This window comes from Acomys minous (assembly GCF_964271855.1).
Source record: "Acomys minous genome assembly, chromosome: 4".
In the NCBI taxonomy this organism is placed as follows: Eukaryota; Metazoa; Chordata; class Mammalia; order Rodentia; family Muridae; genus Acomys; species Acomys minous.
The window spans coordinates 23,896,296-23,913,043 of record NC_140486.1 but is presented as its reverse complement, the minus strand read 5'-3'; the positions used below and the strand labels follow the sequence as shown (position 1 = coordinate 23,913,043).

At 43.1% G+C, this 16,748-nt stretch overlaps 1 pseudogene across 1 annotated transcript; it reads left to right on the top strand.

The window, feature by feature from the left end:
• The first annotated feature begins 15,781 nt into the window (after nucleotides 1-15,781).
• Nucleotides 15,782-16,284, top strand: LOC311595747 (proteasome subunit beta type-2-like; annotated as a pseudogene). Its single transcript has one exon. The product of its transcript is annotated as a proteasome subunit beta type-2-like (transcript).
• The last annotated feature ends 464 nt before the right edge of the window (nucleotides 16,285-16,748 follow it).

Below are 16,748 nucleotides of genomic sequence, written 5' to 3'. Positions count from 1 at the left end.
GCCGACATCCTGGTCCCCTCACTCTTGTAACCTTTCCATGCCCTCTTCCTTGATGTCCCCTATCCTAGTGAGTTGTGCTGAGGAAGTATCAGCTGGTGTAGGGCAGGCAGAGCCTACTTCAGTTCTTTAATTACTGCTTCTCTCTATCAGCCTTGCACATCTCACAGAAAGAAGATATTTCCATTTCTCCAAATAGTTTCAAGTGAGCATTCAGAACCTCTAAACTAATGGATCAAAAGAAGGGTAACCATGTCCTAAGTTGCCTGGGTTCATGAAGGGTTTCTCTAAAACTTCTGTGCTGATCAAAAGTAGCCTTTGCAGTGATGGTTTATTTTCTGTGCCAGTTTGAGGGGTTAGAGGCTGCCTACTGAGCTGGGAAAATGCTGTCTCTGAATGAGTCTGTGAGGAGGGTGTTCCCACATGTAGTTGGCATGTGACTCGGTAGACTCAGTACGGCTTTGCCGTCACCAGGGAGGGTGGGTGCAATCCATTGAGTACTTGGATAGAACCAAAAGGCAGAAAGTGGGGGAGGGGGCATGTTCTTACTTCTTCTGTTCTGCTTTGAGTACCCCCTAGACTCATGGGTTTGAGTGCTTAGCCCATAGGGACTGGCACTATTAGGAGGTGTGACCTTATTGGAGTAGGTGTGGCCTTGTTAGAGGAAGTGTGCTACTGTGGGGGTTGGGCTTTGAGGTCCCCTGTTCTCAAGCTATGCTCAGTGTGACACCCAATCCCTTCCGCTACCTGCACATGAAGTTGTATAACTCTCAGCTCCTTCTCCAGCACCATATCTGCCTGCGTGCCCCATGTTTCTCACCATGATGATAACGGACTAAACCTCTCAGCTGTAAGGCAGCCCCAATTTAATGCTTTCCTTAATAAGAGTTGCCTTGGCCGTGGTGTCTCTTCACAGCAATGAAACGTAACAAAGACATCTTCCTTACCTAAACTTTCTCCTTCTCCTGCCATATGGCCTGGTGATTCTGGTTCTCTGTTATAAGGTATCATTAGGCTTTCCAGGCTCTCAGACCTTTAAACGTGGAATAAATTACACAACTATCTTTCTTTCTTCCTTTCGCCCTTAATAGAGGCTGAAAATTGAACTTTGAACCTCACTCATGCTTAGTAAACATTATAATTGCGCTATATTCTGAGTCCCCACTGTCTTCACTACTCTCCAGTATGCCAATGGTAGATTGCGAACTTTCTCATCAAAAAAGGAAATTTATAGATAGATCTGAAATTCTGGGTCCATGAGCCACAGAGGTTATTGTTTAGATATTCAAATTTGTGAGAGTGAAAAGACAAGTGAAAAGCAGAATAAACAAAGGTAGTTCATGGGAGACCTTCTGATATGAGGCCTAGCTGGTTTGGATTTCAGTTTGTCCATTTAATAAATAGGTAAGTTATTGGAATTTTGCCTTTTGTGTGTGACAGTCAGCTCAGGGAAAATAATGTTGCAGTAACAAATACCTCCCTAAAAATTCAGTAGTATTATTAGATGAGTAAAACTTTCATTTCTTATTCTAGCTTTTGATTCTGGCACCTAGGTTAAGAAATCTGAATCATGCTGACCTTGAACAGAATTAAAGGTAAGAACAAAATCTTTAATGACTCAGAGTTTCCACTAGGCGGTGGATTACATCACTCTATTTTATTGCCCCAAACAAATTACACAGCCAAGATAAGCAAGAATCAACAGGGTGGAGAAGAACATTGAATGAATATATATAATTTATACCATTTCCTGAACTTTAAAATAGAAACAACAACAATATTTGTTATTATAATTGTTATTTTAATATTTGTAACAACAGTATATTGTTATTTCATTTGAAATAAGATTCAATCAGATCACAGTTAATCAAATGCTTAACACATAAGAAAGGTATTAGCGACTTTCATGAATATATATGTATATATGTGTGTGTATATACCTATGTAAGTGGTTTATGTTGGTATATTTTATTTTGAAAGTAGCAAACATAGAAAAGTAGAAAGTACATATAAGTAGAGAAATTTTAAAATCCCTTTAATCTGAATTTGACTATTCAACAAAGATTTCATCATTTTTGAAGTTTTCCTTTATGATGCCCTGTATCTACTCACATTGCACACATTTGTACAGACATGTGTTACAAAATGGAATAATGTTGTACAAGTTGTGTCATAGTCAGTTTTAGTGAGAATTATACTGAAAAACATCTCCATGATAATTATATATTCAGGCCATCATTTTATTTGGATTTATAGTATTACATTATTGAGATGTATGTTTTCATTTAGAAACACAACTGAATTATTTGGGTGTTTAGAATTTTCTCAGCATTCTCAAGTGCTCTTTCCAGTTAACAGTAGCTCAGTGTGCACTCTCATCCAGTTTACCACTTATTTGGTCTTTTCTGAAGGCTGAGCTCTGAGAGTTAGAACCATTGGGTGTACAATTCTCCAGAGGTTTATATGGATTTCAGGCCACTCTCTAGGAATGTTCTAGTGCCCAAGTCTTTCCAATAGAGACTTTAAAAAAATATATGGAAACTGTTGTATTATTTTTCAAAAAGTCACACAGGTAACCAGCTCTGACAACCCAAGTTTGCTCCCCTGAGCCCGCATGCTGGAAGGATTGTGCTTTGGTCTCCAACCCTGTGCCATAGCATGTGTGGACTCCCCAACAATAAATAAATTAATATTTTAAAATAAAATAAAAATAAAATGAATCACTTAATATAGGCACAAATATTAAATTGAAGGCTTTGTGAGGCTCAATAATGGTATTACAGTTACATAAAAACTTGCATCTTTTGATTTTTTTCTGATATGTGTGAGGTATGAAGGGATAGGACACATGAATACACACACACACACACACACACACACACACACACACACACACACACACAGGAAACAGAGAAATGAAGCAAACACTGGAACTTGCATCAGGGTGGCAGATAGGTTGAGGTAACTTCGCTGGTGCCTCTAATTTTAAAATCACTGAGTGATAAAAATGAATTCTATCTCCTCCCCCTCTTCTGGGATGGTCTCTGGGCCTTGGGACACTGGGGGTGTAACATAGAGGTCCCATTTGTCACTGAACACTCTGCTGACAGTTGTTCTATGGACTTTGGTCGCCGCACATAGAAACTTCTGAAATGAGATCTGAGAGCTGCACTAATCTATAGGTTGAGGATACAAGTTTAGAGGTTGGTTTGTTACTTATGTCCATTTAACAAAATAGTAGCGAATTCACACCCAGAGCTTGTCAGTTCCCCAGCCATGGGATCTGGGCAAGATTTACAGTACCAGGCTCTCCTTAAGTGGAATAGCCCTAAAACCTATTCAGAAAGCAGCTGGTTACACTCACGACATCCTGCCGCTAAAGTATCTATGGACACAACTTGCCACATCAGTCATTACAGTAGCTCACATGGTTCATACATCATCTCCTATATAATTAATTCACTGTATGTATCATATTTGATACCTTGGGATAACTTAAATAGCATGTCTTTTAAAAATGTCCTTGACAGTTTAGTATAAATATAACCTCACACTCAACTCACACTGAGTCCTGTCTTCCTTCTGGTTGAGATTAGCATGTATGATCTTGTGTGATCAAACCAGCCCCAGTGTCCCAGACTCACCTTTCATGCCTCCTCTTTTCCTGGGTCTTGGTATCACAACTTCAATATTCTGTTTAAATGGACATATTTTAGGTTATGACAAGATTCTCTTATTCTAAGTGAGAAGTTTCTATTACTGAAGGCAAATTTTCCATGTCCTCTTTAATGACTAAGCATATTTTGAAATGTTCATAGAAAGAGTTTTTCTTCTTGTTTTTCATGAATTCTTTGAGACTTTTTCATATGATATATTCAAATTACATCCACCCCCTCCAACTTCTCCCAGATCCACCCCCTCTCTTCAAATTTTCCCTTCCCTTCCCTACTGACCCAACATTGTGTCCTCATTTTTTAAAAAACCCACTGAGTCCAATTTGTGTGTCCATACACCGGGGCATGGTTGTCCGAGAAGTTATCAATTGCCAATAGCTCCTCAGCTAAAAGGTGGAACCTAGACCAACCTCCCCTCTTTAGGCTGGGACTTTGTCTGGCTTGTGCTTGCGCAGATCTTGTGCATGTGTGAGTTCATATGTGCAGTTGCTCTGCTGTGTCCAAGATCCACTGTTTCCTTGTAAGCTACCCACGACCTCTGGCTTTTACAATCCTTCCATGGAGACCCCTGCCCCTTTAAGAGAAGGAGAGACGGTGTATATATGTTCCACTTAGGGCTGAGCATTCCACAGTCTCTATTCTCTGCACTTCGGCTTGTCTCTGTGTTAACTGCTCTCTCCTGCAAAAAGAAGGAAAAAGACGCACTAATTTACAGGCAGGAAAAGTCATTAGGAATTGTTTTGATACTATATTCTTTTTAGCGGAATAACAGCTGTAGGTTCTCCCACGGGTCTGCTATCTGTGTAGCTACAGGTTCTTGGCCACGGCAGCAGTGCCATGTATAAGCCTCATCTTGGGGAGCAAACCTTAAATCCTTTGGTCACCACTCCCATGTTACAACAATGGGCATATCTTGCCAGGCTGTGTCCAAGGCTCACAGCCGAATGAGCTTGATGATTACCTTCCATCTCTGGTAGCCAGCCAGTAGGGATGGAGCTCCCAGGTCACCACTGGCTTGATATCTCCACGTTCTATGCCTGGAGTATGAGGTGTCTTCAGTGAAAGTGATTTATCATAAAGTTCAGGGGCAGGGGGTTGAGCGGGTATATAGTCAAAAGTATTGGTAATAGTCTGTGATGTTTTGGGGTAGAGTGTGTAGGATCTTATTGATGAGCAACTCCAAAAGAGATAGCCCATTCCTGTCACTGTGCTGTTTACTTGTTAGCCTGTGGCATTGTCCCCCCATTATATGGTAACTGTTTAAATTCTTTGTGTGCGCTCATGCATGTGCATGTATGCTTATGTGCTCGTGTGTGTGTGTGTGTGTGTGTGTGTGTGTGTGTGTGTGTGTGTCCATGCATGTGCACTGGTGGTGTGCTCACATGTGTATGTGGCACTAGCATAATTTTCCTTCTTACTTTTTGATACAGTCAGCCTGGAGCTCACTTTAGTTAGATTGGCTGGCCAGTGAGCCCCATTACCCCAGGGTCTGTAAGAATCTGCTTTGGCTTAAGTGTTGGAATCCTGATCTTATGGCCTTGTTCTTATACAGCAAGTACTCTACTCACTTCCTTATCATATTAAGCACATTTGAGGGTTATTGTTGCCCAATTTTTTCTTCTCAAATAGTTGAGGTTTCTTAGATGAGCTGGCATATTAATGATTATGTAATTTAATTTAACCATATCCATGGATGCAACTCCTGCCTACATGCTAATGCCACTTTTACAATTATAATACCATGGTTTTTTTTTTTTTAACTCAAGGAATGGTGGAAAGAAGACTGGAGTCTGGTTGACTGGTTAGAACTATAGTGGAGTGGAGAGGTTGGAATGTTGCAGGTCCAGAGAAGAGGTTAGAATGTCAGAGTTCAAAGGCTAATCACTTGACTTGCAGTAGCTCTCGCCCTCTGGATAACTACTCCTTTCCCAACCCTGTGTTGGAACTAACATCTTGTGACTAATAGAAAGCTTTTGGAATCTATTAACTTAGCAGATCACTAGCTTCAAACAATCCTCAAACTAAAAATGTCATCAGATAGCATCTTGGGCCTTTCGGAAAGCCCCCTCCTACCTCACTGTACCAGTCTCTCTGATGGACCCACTGATGTATTTTAAAAGTGCCTTGATTTGTGACATTCTTTGTTCTGTACAACTGTAAAACTTCATGAAACTACTTCTACATTTGAACATTTTATCTGGGAAGACCTAAATCTATGTTCCTAGGCCATGTTTACTTATACATGCTCCACAATAAACCATCTCTTTTATCCCATCCCAACGAAACTCCTCAAGGAGTGGGATGGTCACACAGCTCTGTCTTCACCTCTGCTTGGGAGTTTACTCACTTTTAAGCCATGTTGTGTCTCTTAACTTCTCTTTGGATAGTCACATACTTGACTGGGCTCAACAATGCATTTGCTACTCTTTTCTCCCTCTGTTTTATATGTTTTTCCTCTTCTCTGTTAGGACTGTGAAACTTTGTATTGCTATTAATAAAATAACTGATTGCATTTTGCATGCCTCCTTTACCTCATCTGATTCAAGTTATCAGTTCTCCCAGGACTATTTATGCACATGTAACTCCCATACCCTTGATGATCTTTTAAGTCCAAAGACAATCTAGTAGCCAACAGTGTATATAGTTATGAGACTTATAACCCTAGATGCTTTGAGGCATTATAAGAGAGATACACAACTTAAATATGTAAAGCAGTGTGTTTGCTAGATTTAAAATGACTACTCTTATCCCAGCTTCACTTGGAAAATATTTCCCTTTTTACTTTGAGGCAAAAAAAAAAAAAAAATCTGGGATCCTGAAGTTCATTCGACCTCCTCCAGACCCAGTGTTTAAGCCTCTTGTACTTGAATTATCATAAAAGCCTTTATAATTGCCTGAACATGTTAATTTATCCTGCAGCTCGCTGGTTTTTATCTGCCTGTATTTAAAGGATTTAAGGGGTGACAGGGAACAGCTGGAATGATGTGTTCAGTCTGCGAATGAGAGTCTGACGTCATGGAGAGATGTGCTGTGTTACTGGTGCAGCGAGAAGACCTTAGCTGCCCAACTGCTATCAAGCTGGCATGTGGTTCCTAGCTTCTCTCTCACCCCTACTCCTGGATCACGCTCTCTCCCTCTCCCTCTCCCTCCTCCCTTTCCTTCCATCCCTCTCTCCCTCTCTCCTTTCAGCTCTCTCATCTATCCCCTTTAACCCAGAGATTATAGCCTTGCCTGAGACGAGCAGATTACCCTCTCTAGCTCCCTTCCCCCCCCCCCCCCATCTTATTAGTGTAGCTACAGCCAGAGCCAAGAGTAGCTTCACCTCACATATTGATAATCACAGCTGGGACTGTATAAGCAAAATCAAACCAGCAAAATAAGAGCCAGTAGATGGTCAGGGACCATGGAAAACCCATCGATTGCTGCTGCAGCCTCTGTCTGTACGGCAGACCGAGCGTAGAAGAGCTGAGCCTCTGGTAATTTCTAGTGAACAATGTGTTGTGGTGTTATTTATTTGTAGATCCTGAAAAGTGAAATGGGAGCCCCAGACTGCTGTAGAGCACGCTTCATTAGTGGGAAGTGAAGGCTGTTGCTGGCTGGATACAACATTTCCTATTCTAAAGCACAGTAAGGAGAGATGGCAACAGGTAAAGTGAAAGCTCTAGGGGTTATATTAAGCGAGTTCCCACCTCAGAGAGACCCCAAGACAGAGGTGAACCACCCTTTTTTTCATTAAGCTCTGACATCAGTAAGACCAAAAATTCCACCCTACACTAACTAGCTGTGGGAACTTGACCAGCTGCAGGCTTGTCTGCTTTTGCCCTAGGTTTTTTTTGTGGGGGTAAAATAAGACACGGTGATGCTAAAGCAAGCATTCTACAAGAATCTATATGATTCTATAGATCCATTCAGCATCATGATAGGCAAAGGTGTGGATCGGCAACAGCCTGGTCAGGTCCCAGGTGGCATACTCTACCCAGGTATACAGAGGAGAGCTTGACAGAGGTGCTCTTACCAAGTATGAACAAGATGAAAGGAAACCGCCAAAGGATGATAAATAACCATTGGTTAGTGCAGCAAAAAGAGAATCTACACTTAAGACTAAAAACGTTAATGAGAAAGCAGGCTTCCAAACTCAGAGAGAGCAGCAGCTGTCATTGTAAATAAAAGAAAGAAAGAAAATGAGAGAGAGAGAGAGAGAGAGAGAGAGAGAGAGAGAGAGAGAGAGAGAGAGAGAGAGAGAGAGAAGCTGTCCCATAAACGTGTGGCCATTGTGTTAGACTTGGCTGTTACAAAGGATGGTCCACATGAGGAGGAGGTGATAAAGATGGCAGACACCCTGGCATCACTCTCCCTTTTCCCTCTAATTTTCTGGCAGAGAATTTTATTGGTCCATCCAAAATAGGAAATGGAAAACAGAATTCCAGTCCATATTTCCCAAAGCAGTGACACAAACCCATTCTGGAATCTCTAACACAGCCTTCCTGCTGTCTGTCCCTAAAGCCTTCTGAGAATTCGCTAATTTCTTTGCCATGTATTCACTCATACTCCATTATCCACATTAAACCCTTGGAGGTAAGGGAGAGGACCAGATGACCACTCCAGTGGATCCAGTACCTGAATGGTTAGAAGGCTTGGAATTGTTTGTGTTGGCCTACAAAAAAGAAAGGTCAGGCTGGCATCTCTGATTTCTGGGTCTTTAGACATGCTTATCACTTTATAGCTACAGGACGCAGGCACCTTACTGTCTTGCCTTCATACGTAACATTATTTTTGAGACTTAAGAATGACTGAGGGATCCAGTTAATGCTGATCTGACAAATATATGGGAAAAAAACCAAAACAAAAGGGGAATGCCTTGTTGGCTTATAAGTACGATTCTTTTGAGGGGTTTCCTGAGAAGACCATATGTTTAGGAACCTTCAAAAGACTCAGCAAGTGTCTTCCGGCATCCTAACACGGGCACTCCCGTAATACCTTGCATACCTTTTGATTACATCTGTGCCATGGTGTCCGAGTTCTCCTCCTGCTGTCCCCATACCCCTTCAGGATTTGGGGAGCAGACACCATCTTTGTTATTTTCAGCCCAACAGAGTGATGGATAACCCAACCCCCTTCTTAAAGATGACAAACTGACTCAAGATCCTTGTGTTCTAGGCCAGCAGATTCTTCATGGTCCTCCTACAGAGCAAATAAACAGAGGCTGTAGCTTAGGAAGGGGAGGGAGGAAGCAGTCTTCTCCCACGGTCTTCCAACCTCAACCATCTCCACTGCCCCACAGCCAGGTGCTCTTTTGAGTAAAGCTTGGTTTGAAAAATAAGAGGAAGAAATAGCAGGAGAAAAAGAAGATGGGGAGATGGCCAAAGAAAAAAAGAAAGGAAGAAGAGAGAGGAGAAAAAGAAAGATGAGAGAAGGAGTTAGAAAGAGAAATCACACCATTGGGCTCCTAGGATGGATCTAGGAATCTGCGGTGGTTTGAATGAAAATGGCCCCTATAGGCTTACAGGAAGTGGCATTACTCTAAAAGATTAGGACATGTGGCCTTGTTGGAGTAGGTGTGGCCTTGTTGGAGGAAGACTGTCACTGCAGGTGCGCTTTGAGGTTTCAGAAACTCAAGTCACAGCCAGTTTCTCACTCTCTTCCTGCAGATCCAGATGTAGTACTCTCAGCTTCTTCTCCAGTACTGTGTCTACCTGCGTGCTGCCATGCTTCCCACCATGATAACAATGGATGGACCAAACCTCTGAACCTGTTAGCCAGCCCTAGTGATGTGTTTTCCTTTGTAAGAGTTGCCATGGTCATGGTGTCTCTTCATAGAAATAAAAACCCTAACTATGACAAAGTCCAAAATACATGCCTGAACTCCAATTCCTTTCACCATTGGCCACAGAAGACAGGAAGCTCCATGCAACAAGCACAGAGTTCAAGAGGATCAGCTCTCCTACAATCCCTCTTGGGTTTTCCACAAAAATATCACTTGTAAAATAAGTATGGAGTCTTGTCTTCAAACCAGGGATCTACAGAGTTCTCCTGGGAAAGCTTGAGAGAATCAAACCAAAGTAACAACGTGGCATTTATTCTGAGATTGCTTTCTCTGATTCCCAAGGTATTTTCAAAATCAAAGTGAGTCAATATGTTAATTAGCTTTAAGATCACCTGTGATTTCATCATAAAGTTAAATTTATGTCTGGTCTGTAAGTAAGCTTGGCACAAGTGACAGAAGGAGGACACAAACCACATTGTCCTAATACTTTTGGTGTAACCTCGAAAAGATGGGAAATAGTATAAACAGTGGCACCTCATCTCTTCTCTGAGATTTTCTGTGATCTCGCTCATCAGTGTGGCCATGACTCTGGGCTCATACGGATCTGAATTAGAATTCAGATTTTACAACTGTTCCACTGGAAGACTGAAGATATTAATTAATCTTTCTAAAGTGCATCTGGCTTCTCCTTACAATGAGCATAATGATGATTAACAATATAAGAGTGTTGAGACAATTCCTTCATTCATTTAGCAGATACTGTGCAATTACCACTGTGCCTGTGTTCTGGAAAAACTGTTACTAATTCCTACGTTCATGCAATTTACATTCTAGTGGGAAAACAAGGCTATTATCCTGGGCCTCGTAAGCATCCTATTGATTCCCATTGGGATTTACTGACACAATGTGTGGCCCTCTGGAAGGAGGAAGGCTTGTCTCTTCTGGGAACATGCTTAGGAGCTCTTAGGGATGAGGGGTAGAGAGAAAGAGAGAGAGAGAGAGAGAGAGAGAGAGAGAGAGAGAGAGAGAGAGAGAGAGAGAAGGAGAGACAGACGGAGACAGAGATAGAGACAGAGAGACACAGAAACAGAGACAGAGACAGAGAGGCAGAGAAAGAGACAGACAGAATAGAACACTATGAAGGAAAAGAAAGAAGGGAGAAAGAGAAGAGGAGGAAAAAATGGGATGAAAGGAGTGGAGAATGAAAACTACCTAAACAATATGCACTGAACAGTAGTGGGGACACACCAGGCACTCAGACATCTTGGGAGGTAAGATGCTTGATGGAAGGCAGGCTCAAGCCCCTCGGATCACAATTCGAAAGATGCCCACTACCTCCAGGTACTGCTGCACCTGCGTTGAAGACTTGTTATTCCTAAAAGAACACATGATAGCTCTGTCCCTTAACTCTCAGTCTCTTAACTGCCTTCTTGGAAAGGCAAACCCATAATGCTACAGGGCACTTACTTTATGTGGGGCATCTGCATGCTAAAGTGGGTCAGGAACTATAGAAAATGGAAAAGTACTCAGAAGCAATTCTCCCGGCAGACTCTGGGATTGCCTCTCCCACACGTTCCCGGGGTGTGTAGGTGGAATAGGGGAAGGAGTGCTTTGTTCCATACACCTCCTCTCTGCTGAGCAAAATGGAGAGATCGTGAGCAAACTATTTCTCTTGCACAGCAGCAATGCGAGGGAAGGATGAACTTGCTTTAACCTGAGGGCCCCTAGTCCACTGGCCTAGGAATGCTGGAACTCAAACCTGCATGGCTGCCTTCCCTGGACAAATGGTAGATGGAGGCTGCATAGTCACTTGGTGCTAATGAAGGTCAGAGAAGGTAACAGGATGTAATTCAGTGCAAACGAAGTAAAATCTGGTGGCCCAATGCTGCGTTAGCTCTCAACTTACCTTGGAAGGTGAGAAAAAGGGTCTGGAGTGTTAAAACGACTAAACAAGGTTCAAATGAGGAGGCCATTGTCTCCCCTCACAGCTCTGGGTTATATCTAAGGCCCTTGTGTTTTTGCTCTGTTAGAACTTGAATTTTTCTTTAATGTATTAGTTTATGAAGTTTCTATTGATTATCATGAGATAAATGATATCACTTTCGGAAAACATTTTCTCCCTTTCATCATTTTAAATGAAGGGGAGGATACATCAAGTGGCAAACGTTCTCCATGGGTTTGAATTTGTTATGGGTCCACATATTTTGCAGAATAGATTTTTTTCAACTTACTGGAAAGAAAACCAGAGCAGGAAAGAAGAAGTTAAAGGTTTCTCCTGCTCTTCTGTCCAGTTTCCTTGAAGTTGAAGATTAATGTGGCCTGGCCAATGCAGGTGGACAGCCAGGTCAGGTTGCTGTCTCCTGCCTTCCTTCCCTATCTAACTCTTTAGATAGTCCCCAGACCTGGCTCCACATGGGCCACAAAGAAGTTGAAGTGCACTTTTTCCTAAACCAGGAGTAAAACAGCTCTGTCCAAGATAACTGTCTGCTCCATCAATAATCCCACCTCTCTGCCATTTGGCTCACTAGATAAGAGTCTACCAATCAGAGTCTGTGTGCCCATTTCTTAGCTCTGCCCAAACCACTGATGTTCATAGACAAAGATCAACCTATTGCCTTGGAGAGGTTCAACTCAGCGTTTCCTGGTACCTTGAAGAAGTACGTCACATTTGAACACCTGTCAGCATTTCAAAGATGAATAAATGGCATCTATTCTAAGTCCAAAGCCCTTCAAGGCAAATAGCTTGGCTCACACCAGCTTCCTGTATTCATACAGAGGACCCCACCCTCTCTGAGGGAGATCTGATGTCTAGATCAGTCTTAATCCTTGTGGTCAGGAAACTATTCCTGTTCCAGATCTGACAGTAATTTCCTGTGAAGTGTTATTCATATTCTTTGCTTTGCATCGGCCTCATGCAATGCCCAGATTACACCGGAGATTCTCAGCCACCAAAGATTCAAGGAAACCAACCTGGAGTAGACCTGCCTTCAGCCTAGATGGGGGACAAGAAGTCTACGTTGAGGGCCGGCTCCATTTTAGTGTGATCTCATATCCACAGAGAAGACTGAAGTGGAAGTTGTAGAAATGTGATGTCCAGGGTTACTCCCCTGCTCAAAACTTTTGGTGGTTTGTAATCTACTCCAGCCCTCCTGACTTGACATTCAAGGTTTAGCCTATGCCGCCATGCTGCTCGCCTACTGTATAAATTCACTTCATCCAGGCCAGCTTACTCACTCTCCAGCACACAAGTTCTTTTTCCCCATTGTTCTTCCAAAATTTCTTCCTTCTTTGGGTCCAGGTTCCACTCTAAGAAGCTTTGTGGCACCTCCTCTTAGAAGCCCAGAGACCTGCCTCCTCCCTTCCCTGGAGTGGAGTTCTTGTCATCACTACTCACAAGGTTAGAACCATGTACAACCCGCATGCTGGATCTCCTGAGCTGTTACTCAATTCTTGAATCAAGACTGAATTTTTTTTTTTGAGTTGTTTTCTTAAGTAGGTTGGGAACTCCTCAGGGGACAGTATTTATATGTAATTCATCTTTGTATACCCCTGGCAGACAGTGGGTACTCAATCAATGTGCACTGCTTGATCGATATGAAAATCATTCTATCTCCAGAACCGTGTTCAGATCCAAAACCATCAAAGGCATAAACAATCTCACTAGCCTAGCAGAGACCACGAGTGTGCTGTGATTACAGACTTGGGAAGGAAGCACGTACATCACGTTACCCCACCCACTTCAATGCTTCAGTGACCCTAAGTAAGGTCTTACCTTTAAAATAATGGGATTTCCAGAATCAGAAAGGTAAAACCCAGCGACTAGCCTCAGCTGTTACATGCCATTTTCATCTACTCCAGCAGGTCAAGTCACATCAGGACCGAACTCTGAGGCCAGGCGAGGCAGCCCTACCAGGACAAAGTGACTGAAAAATCAGGCAACAGAGTACATGTCAGAGATAGCACCTGTTCCACGTACTAGGGGACCACATGAAGACCAAGCTGCCCATTGGTTACATATGTGTAGGGGGCTTAGGTCCAGTCCATGCATGCTCTCTGGCTGGTAGTTCCATCTCTGTAGGCCCCCATGGGCCTAGGTTAGTTGACTCTGTTGGTCTTCTGGTGGAGTTCTTGTCCTCTCATCATTATTCCTAACATCCCCCACATAAGGCAATGATTTGGAATGGATCTCTGCTTCCCTTTAAGGTGACTTAAACAACAGTGGCATCGTAGCAGAATCACAAAGCTAGAAGAAGTATTACTTGACCTCTGTTGGCTTACTCTAATCCCCTTTGGTCTTCCCCTAAAAATCCTCTTCCCCTTTTGAAGTGCTATAAACAGCATGATAAGGAAGATTCTTATCTGCGGCACAGGGACGAGGATACTCCATCAAAGAAAAACTTCTTCACAGGTACTAGAAGCCAGGATGAAATGGTTCATGTGCCTGTTTCAGAGAAGAGAGGGAAGCTAGTAACACCTGCACCGACCCCCAAGAAAATGTCCACCAGTTCACTTAGGGCTGCTGCATCCTTGTACCTGTGTCCTCCAAGGGCTGAGTGACATGCACATATAGGATTGCAGAAAACTCAACTGTTGGCAAATACAACACACATGACATTCACTCATTCATTATTTATGTATATACAGCAAGTTTTTGCTGAGTGTCCACTATATTTCAACTACCTGGGGCATAGCGAATGATCAATGCTTTCGCTTGGAGCATTCACTATCTGGAGAGAAAATAGACATGCAGATACACAGCCACATAGAATCAAGCAGTGACCCCAGGCTGCAGGAGCAGAGTGGTGGAGAAAGTCTGGTGTGAGAGCGGGCGCCTGCTGGCAAGCTCTCCATTCTCGAGTTTACACTCCTTACCCTGGCACATCTTCTACCCCCTGTTATGGTAATGCAGGCCACAACACTTATGGAGGAAGAAGGGAAATTTGACTGGCAGCTCGTCTTTCAACCTCTGGGAACTGTCGCAGGGATATAGCAACCCTAAATCTTCTAGAGAAAGCAAAAAGTGTGGGAAGGAGAAGAGGAAAAGTAAGAGGAGAGAGTGGGATAGAAAGAGATGATGGCATAGAGCACTTATCTGCTCACATCCTGAACTCTTTTTCTCTGGCTCTCTAGAATATGCAGTCTGTGGTGCTTCTGGAAACAAAGAGACACACACACAGGTATATGTGCATATATGTGCACACATACACAAGTAAACTCACACACATATATAACACAGAGAGGGGGAGACATGAAACACATGTACATGTTGGAGCCCTCCACTTCTGAAGCTCCTGCTGATGGTAGGTGCAAGTAAGAAGTGTGACAAGTGGAAGACCCAGCCTTGACTCAAAGGGCTGGCTGGGTAGTGAGGATGCTATGGCGGCAGGGAGGGGAAGTAAACACATCCATAAGAGAGCACAATAAAACTCCAGATGTGCACACGAGAAGGGAGGCTCACTTCCTGTCCTGACAGAGGTTATGTGTAAGCACAAGGCTCTGAGCTCTTGGGGGTTTCTGAGTGTGTGCTGGTCTGGGACGGCAAGGTCTAGACCAGCAGGTGACTGGAAGCATACAATACAAAGTCCAGAGGCAGGCCTGAGAGCAAGAACCACTCTCTCCACGACAGCAACCGGGAGAGATGACCCGGTCAGCCGAGAGCAGAACGTGACGTCATTGCCATTGGGAACAGAGAAAAGCTGCACCCTAGATTCATGCAGAAAATAAAAGTAAATTCTGAAATAACTAAGGGCTTGCATGGACTTCAAAAACTCAAATGACTGGGACCGGCATTGCGTTCTTAATTCAGAAAGCTGTTGCCAAACTGCCTCCCACAAAGGCTTTACCAACTTACCCCGCACATAAGCATGCCTGTTTCTTCATACTTGCAATGGTATTTTATCACATGCCCGGAATTTAACAAATAGATGAAGAGAAAGTAAGACTTTAGAATAATTTTAATTTGCATTTCTTGCTATAAGTGAGACCTGGGCATTGCTCCACGGATTACACAGGCAAACTCTGGAAAATAGGGTTCTTTCCCCCCATTTTTTCTTTTGTTTTGTTTTTCAAGACAGGGTTTCTCTGTGTAACCTTGGCTGTCCTGGACTCACTCTGTAGACCAGGCTGGTCTCAAACTCACAACAATCCACCTGTCTCTGCCTCCCAAGTGCTGGGATTAAAGGTGTGTGCCACCATGCCTGGCTCTAGGTTTCTCTTTAAAGTGTAATATGTAGAGACTACAAGAGTGTAAGGATCAGACTTAGACTAAGTAGGATTAAAAACTGATAAAAATGGGGAAGTCCCCCCCTCCCTGTGTGGACCCTGCAGCTTCTCGCTTCTGGCTACCATGGAGTACCTCATCTGCATTCAGGGCCACTATGTCCCCATTGCTTCCGACCAGGTGGCTGCAAGCAATATTGTACAGATGAACGATGATCATGACAGGATGTTTAAGATGAGTGAAAAAAAATCTTACTTCTATATGTTGGAGAGTCTGGAGACACTGTACAGTTTGCAGAACATATCCAGAAAAATGTGCAGCTTTATAAGATGCAGAATGGATATGAATTGTCCCCCACAGCAGCAGCTAATTTCACATGTCGGAACCTGCCTGTCTTCAGAGTCAGCCCCTATATCATGTGACCCTCCTCCTGGCTGGCTATGATGAGCATGGAGGGCCAGCTCTTTACTACACGGACTACCTGGCAGCCTTGGCCAAGGCTCCTTTTGCAGCTCATGGCTGTGGTGCCTTCCTGACACTCGGTATCCTTGACCGACACCTACACACCAACTATCTCACGTGAGAGGGCAGTGGAGCATCTTAAGAAATGTCTGGAGGCTTTCACATGAACTCTGGTGCCCCATATTTGGCCATGTCCCCTTGATGAGGAGGCCTGATGGCACTCAGAGGAAGGATAACAGGCTACCAAGAAGAGACTTGATACCCTATGAGCATATACAGGGGGAGGAGGTCCCCCTCAGTCACAGTCATAGGGAAGGGGAATGGGGTGAAAGCGGGAGGGAGGAAGGAATGGGAGGATGCATGGGATGGGATAGCAATTGAGATGTAATATGAATGATTTTCTTTTTCAATAAAAAAAGGAAAAGAAAAAAATAATTGAAACTTTCTCAAAGGAAAAAAAAGAAAAAGAAAAGAAAAGAAAAGAAAGAAAGAAAGAAAGAAAAGAAAGGAAAGGAAAATAAATATCTGGAGGACGTCCGGAAGTGCTTCCTTTTGAATCGGTCTACCTTCAGCATTCGGGTTGTTGGCAAAAATAGCATCCATAATCTGGAGGACATTTCCTTCTCTCAGA